At 30.5% G+C, this 7,500-nt stretch overlaps 1 pseudogene; it reads left to right on the top strand.

Moving 5' to 3' along the window:
• Positions 1 to 7,500, top strand: part of LOC137638753 (nephrin-like) — a 748,229-nt pseudogene that overhangs the window by 347,284 nt on the left and 393,445 nt on the right.

The raw sequence follows: 7,500 nt of genomic DNA on the forward strand, positions 1-7,500 counted from the left end.
AACATGTTATTGATGCAAAAATTAAAACGTTTATTGACCCTAATAATGAGGGGAACTAACAATATTTATGAACATATATCCTAACATCGTGTAATAAAAAATTGTTAAATGCGAAATCAAACTTAAAAATGGCTTAAAGGATAAACCTAATTCATAAACAAGGTAGTCTCGAAGAATTTTGTTCTTGAATTATAGTAACTTTTCATTGGAGGTAAGAATAGGAAAAGGTACTGATAAAAGTATGAGTAAGAATATTGATATTTTGCTTGAATTAAATTTATATACCGGTGTGTCTTATGCTGTTTGACTTTATTTCACCGAGGTAAATAAAACAGGTTGAGAAACATCATTCAGAGAAACTATATATATATATATATATATATATATATATATATATACATATATATATATATATATATATATATAATATATATATATATGTATACATATATATATATACATACATATATATGTATATATATATATATATATATATATATATATATATATTTATAATGTGTGTGTGTACAGTTCGTTATTTCCTTAAGGGCTTATACTAAATCACGTTGATATTCGACAAAAAACTAGATTCCTCCCCCCCAAAAAAATTCATACTTATAAAGAAAAAGAATAAAGTTTTGTAGTTCTTACGAAGAAAGGAAAGTTAGTTTACGCTTGGATAATTAAAATGCTTAATCTTTTTCTTCTCTCTAGCACTGGCACGTTAAAAACAATTTGTTTCTGTTTTTCCCATAACTTCGTTTGTAGATTTTTCACAAGTTAAGTAAATTTTTGTTCATGCTCGTGAAGGTTTCACTGGTACTTTTTGTCTCATTTGACAGCAATTAAGTATGTACTGTGTAAAGTTTAGAAAATAGTTTTGTGGGCCAATTTTTCAGAACGGTTTATACTTTTCTGTAACACAGTCTTGGTTTCAATATTATTCTTTTTCATTAAGTTCTAGTTTTTTTTTAATGGTTTTCCAGTCTGAGCTCATCTAAAAGCTTCAATGATTATTATGAACACACTGTAGGTGAAAACACTCTAAATTCACCTGGTCCAAGATTATAAGAGAAAACATTCATCATTCATTTATACAATATAAGAAAGCCAACGTCAGTAATTTCGTACATTCATATCTTCAGTTATCATGATATTGCATGCAGTCTTATCCTAAGGGAACTTCGGATAATGATACTCGCAAGGGTTTCTTGAAAAAGAGAAGTTGATACTGTTAGTCGTTATACTGCATCTGGTACTTAAGTATACCTCAGCGAGGTAAATCAAATGTAATGCAGGGGCTCCATATGCAACATACGAATAGAAATACAAACTCCATCCTCTGTAAACTATAAATATCGAGAATTGTAATAATCCTCGTCAATCCAATAACTTGTTTTTCCGTCTTCCCAAACCGTCTGAAGATACCTTATTAATGTTTATTTAAACTAAATCAGGCTGTTAATCCGATAGTCAGAATCTACTTATAACCAGTATAATCGCGGAGATACTACTGGGTCTTTTGAATGGCCAGATAGTATTTACATTTGATGCTTCTTACTGGTTACGGCTCATTTTTCCTTTGCTTACACATACACCGAATAGTCTGACATATTCTTTCCACATTCAGAGTCCTCTGTCCTCATATACCTGACAACACTGAGATTACCAAACAATTCTTTCTCTCTCAAGGGATTAACTACTGCACTGTAATTGTGCAGTGAATAATTTCCTATTGATAAAGTAGAAGAGACTAATTTTGGTAACCAGATCTTCTAGGAGAAGGACACTCCAAAATCAAACCAATGTTCTCTAGTCTTGGGTAGGGCCAGAGCTTTTGTACCATTGTCTTCAAGTCTTCCTCTTGGATATTTTTAAGTTATCTTAGTTGATTATGAAGAATTATTTTATTTCTGTTGCTGTTCTTAGAATATTTTATTTGGTTCTTCATTGCGTCTCTTGTGATTTATTTGTTTCCGTCTTTCATTTCCTCACTGGGCTATTTTCCCCTGTTGTTGGGCTTATAGCATCCTGCCTTTCCAGCTGGGGTTGTAGTTAGGTAGTAGTAATGTGTATATATATATATATATATATATATATATATATATATGTATATATATATAAAAATATATATATATATATATATATATATATATATATATATACACAGTATATATATATATATATATATATATATATATATATGTGTGTGTGTGTGTGTGTGTGTGTTTGTGTGTAGGCTACTTTTATTTATGTTTTTCATGGTAAAACTGAACATGAATTAAGCTTCGGGTTGCGTTAAACTGGTACGGTAATCATTTTAACGTCACCCCATATTTGTCAACAGTAATAATTTGCATAACTATTACACAGTTCAACGGCCACACAGCCCAATATACTGTGACTCCAAGCCTAAACCCTAGTGACAGACAGTGAGTGAACGCCTGTCTAATTCTCCTGTTTATTAAAAAGAGTTACCGCCATTTACAAGAAATCTTATTGGTTTCGAGTAACCATCACCTATGAGATGAGCTAGCTTTCTTTTCATTTTGGGATATTTTCAGTTAAGAATAAGAAAGCTGCTAAAGGATATATGATAAAATTTATAAGAATAAGAAAGCTGTATAAAGGATGTATGGTAAAATTTATAAGAATAAGAAAGCTGTATAATGGATATATGGTAAAATTTATAAGAATAAGAAATCTGTATAAAGGATATATGGTAAAATTTATAAGAATAAGAAAGCTGTATAAAGAATATATGGTAAATTTAGTACGTATAGCGCAATAAGTACTTGTTTATTTGTAAAACTAGTTCTCTCTCTCTCTCTCTCTCTCTCTCTCTCTCTCTCTCTCTCTCTCTCTCTCTCAGTGTTGGAGTTCCTCATTTCCACTACCTTTTACAGGACTTAACCACTCATATATTTATGAAATATGCATATGTATGTTTATCCATGAATATATTTGTGTATATGTACAGTTCATTTATGTATGTGTCTATTTATCTTTTCAAGCTTTTGAAATGATCGATCATACTTAATACTGGTGTTGAAATATCAATGGTCCAATCATTAGAAGAAATTTCTTTGAGTTTTATTCAAAGTTCACTGGACGTTCCGGAATTTTAAACAGTCACGACTATAATTCTCTGCCAATAACTGAAACTGAACAAGAGAGGCTATTTCTAGGTATTTAGGAAATATATAAAGTAAATTATTGACTATTAAGTGCACAAAGTATATATATATATATATATATATATATATATATATATATATATATAAACATAAATATATATATATATATATATATATATGTATGTATACATATATATATAAACATACATATATATATATATATATATATATATATATATATATATATATATATGTATGTTTATATATATATATATGTATACATACATATATATATATATATATATATATATATTTATATATTTATGTTTATATATAGATATTTATACGTTTATATATATATATGTGTGTGTGTGTGTGTGTGTGTGTGTGTGCGGGCGCGTATACTGTATGTGTGTATTCCATTTTGGTAAGTTTTTTTTTTAAATCTGCCGCTGTTATACAACTATATACAGGTCTTTTAGTGGTGATCCCATTTGTTTCGACTTGATATCACTAGATTTCAAATTATATTTCACTCATCGATATAAGACATTGGCATGACATTTTCGTTTGGTATGATTTATGTAAATTCCACGCCCTTTACATAATGTAAAAAATCATCTGTAGTTTTCAAAGTCGAATCCCACACTGTCGATGATATTAATTATTATTCATCAGCTATTTCGCTAAGCAGTTCTTGCAATAAGTAAATTAATAACTTTTATATCCATGAATTATACAAAGTGGGTTTGCTCTCGGGATTTATGATGGTTCTATAGACACGCAGACTCAGGGTGTAAGTTATTGAATATAATAGGTATGCGTGATACCTAATATATCTCCCATATATAATAAAGAACAAGTGCCTGACCATATATATATATAAATATATATATATATATATATATATATATATATATATATATATATATAAATATATATATACATACATACATATATATATCCTGTCACGCTCACAGGAGAGAGGGAGTATTAAGAGGTACCCCGAGAGGTACACTTGAAAACCACACTCTCCCACAAATTGCCGAACCAGAGAGATGTAGTTAGGAAATAGGGAGGGAGCAAGAAGGATTGAATTTGTGTGTGCAAATGTATGTAAATATATAGACGTTACTTTTGACGGCTCTGCTATACTAGTAGTATAATAAGATACCAAATACTACCGAACCTTATAAGAGATTATAATATATTGTTTAAAGTAAATGGCGGGTCACATTGAGACCCGAGAACCGTTTGAAATGAGTGGCTCATTTGAGAAAGTTTCTTTAGGGTAGCGGTGTTGGTCTCGGTGTGTATGTGGTGTGTTGGGAGGGGGAGGGGGGGGGTGTGTTGCCATAGCAGCCAGATATTTATGAAAGAGTCAATTTGCAATAGATCTCCAATCTTGAATCCCCTGGACGCGCCATCACAACTTTGTGACTTATGGGATAGAGTTCCTGAGCACACATTGACTAAAAAGAAAGTTCCCTGTGTATTTGATTAGACTCTGGAAGTTTATGAATTAATTTCGGTTTATTTACACAAGGAAAAAAGTAATTTATGTTTTATAGGGTTTGATCTTGAAGGGAGGCCTAATTGGCTTCTTCTTGGGAGAGATCAGAAATGTTTTTTTCCTTCTCTGTTTATATGGTTGAATATACAGTAATTTATTAATTGTCTGGTCTCCAATATTGCACCATTTTTAAGGGTTTGCGGAGAGAGAGAGAGAGAGAGAGAGAGAGAGAGAGAGAGAGAGAGAGAGAGAGAGAGAGAGAGAGAGAGAATTAGTTTTCAAATGAAAAGTACTTAATGCTTTTTAATTTCTTGTTTATTACATATCTTTTATTGCCTTTGCTGCATAACGAGGTAAACTTCTAGATTTGTTATCATTCTAGTTGTCAAAAATTCTCTAGGTATGATTTTGCCAGACCATGGGCTTTTCCACCCTGGCTACAATCCCCCAAAGTCAACTAACGACCAGGGCCAGCTTCATAAAGCCCTGCTAAGCCCATATGGGAACTAATTCCGGATTTAGTTGATTACTAAGCTACATTCGTGATAAAAACTCACTAATACTTAGTTGCTTGTTAACTATCTTACTAAGTAAGCGTTGACCAAGAAACGTTCTAACCTCTTAGCAGGCAGCTAAATCAGTTAGGCATTTGCTACCTCGGTGAAGGCATGGCTAGAATATCAGATTTAGTGGAACTACGGTCGCACTATAAACAAGTCATTCGTGACAGGAGAAATCCATTGGAGATATTTGATGATGCTGAATCACTGAAGAGATATTGATCTTTCCAGCAAGATAATATGAATGTCACCATTAATAACATTCGATATAGAAAACCCTATAAGAAGAAACCATACTTTCTCCTGCCATATCAACAAGTTTCATTCAACTTTCAATATTATGCAACAGGGACATTTCATTTGGCTGTAGGAAATCCTCTTCTAGTAACCCAACTAACAGCTTTAAAGGTTTCAAAGGTCGCTCATGAATGGCAGAGGCAAGGGACAGTGACATTGCCCTATCAAGCACGACAATCCTCTAGAGATTGACCATATATGATCAGCGCCCAAGCCCCTCTCCACCCAAGCAAGGACCAAGGAGGGCCAGGCAATGGCTGCTGATGACTCAGCAGATAGACCTATACGCTCCCCCAAACTCTTCATCCTAAGCTCTAAAGTAGGGTGAGGTTGCAGTGACCAAAGGAACTTTGTTAATAGGGAAGGAGATCTCTTAAAATCCATTTTATATGTGATCATCGTGCATAACTAATTGCGAGGTTTTATGAAAATGTATGTGAAAAATCTATTTATTAGATTTAAAGCTGTTTTTTTATTACCTGACTCAGTGGTATAATTATGATTTTATGAAGATTGGTTCCAAATTATATAATGTTTGCCTTGTTACGGATAATCATCTGTATTGTATAATGTAAATCAAGGTCAAATAAAGAAATATATAAATAATAAAGTCTTTGTTTTTACAACTCCAAACATACAAAATTTTAATTGTCAGAAGGTTTATCTCCAAGTCTTTTCTTTGTGACAACTCTATTTGCACATTCAATTTTTCTTGCTTCAGAAGCAGGTTCCCTTTTTTAATCAAAACATTTTTATTCAATGTCAACAAGACTACCAAATGCTGTTTGTACTATTGATCATCTCTTGTAGAAGTAGGTGGTTCCAAGTCGTATCATACAGAAACTGTAGAGATTTCTTCGTATGCATTTGTGGAATGAACGAGAAAATATACTTGTTATTGTTTAATAACATTCTTATATTAATTGGAACAAGCCAATTTCGTTATTTTTATTTTTTTATTATTTCTCTTTTAATTTAACCACAACGTTTAGTCATAAGTCTGAAGTTAAACACACGCAGATGTATATCAATGGCTAGATAAGTCTTCTTATAGTTATATATGAATTATCTTTTTTAATGTTGTTAATGTTTTTTAGAATATTTTATTTTAATTTTTCTTTACTACTTACAGTATATCGTATATTTATTTCCTTGTTTCCTTTCCTCACTGGGCTATTTTTCCTTGTTGGAGCCCTTGGGCTTATAGCATCTTGCTTTTCTAACTTTGGTTGTAGCTTGGCTAGTAATAATAATAAAAATAATTTGCATGTTTTGTATTCCCGTGAAATACATTTATAATACACGTAACTCATTTGTGTGATCTCGCTCTCTCTCTCTCTCTCTCTCTCTCTCTCTCTCTCTCTCTCTCTCTGTTTCTAACACAGACACACATGCACACGCACAAACAAGTTATCCTGGAAAGGTGCGAAAGACTTGTAGCTACTGAAATATAGAACTTTATAATGCGTAAAAACAATAATATATCAATAATATGATTATATTACAAGGGCAATAAAAAAGCCTTTACTGTACAAAATAAACACAAATATACTGTATATATCTAGCTATTTATCTATCTATCTTTCTATCTATGTATCTATATTTATATATACAGCATATATATATGATATATATATATATATATATATATATATATATATATATATATATATATACTGTATATATTTATATCTATCTATGTATATATAGAGTATATATATTTATGTACACATGGATATATATATATATATATATATATATATATATATATATATACAGTATATATATTTTTTATATATATATATATATATATATATATATATATATATATATATATACAGTATATATATTTATATATATGGATATATATAAATAAATAAATAAAAATATATATACATATATATATATATATATATATATATATATATATATATATATATATAAAACAAAGAACTGTATCTGAACTTCCTAAAGTAGTTATTCATTACTCAGC

This window comes from Palaemon carinicauda, chromosome 3, assembly GCF_036898095.1.
Source record: "Palaemon carinicauda isolate YSFRI2023 chromosome 3, ASM3689809v2, whole genome shotgun sequence".
NCBI lineage: Eukaryota > Metazoa > Arthropoda > Malacostraca > Decapoda > Palaemonidae > Palaemon > Palaemon carinicauda.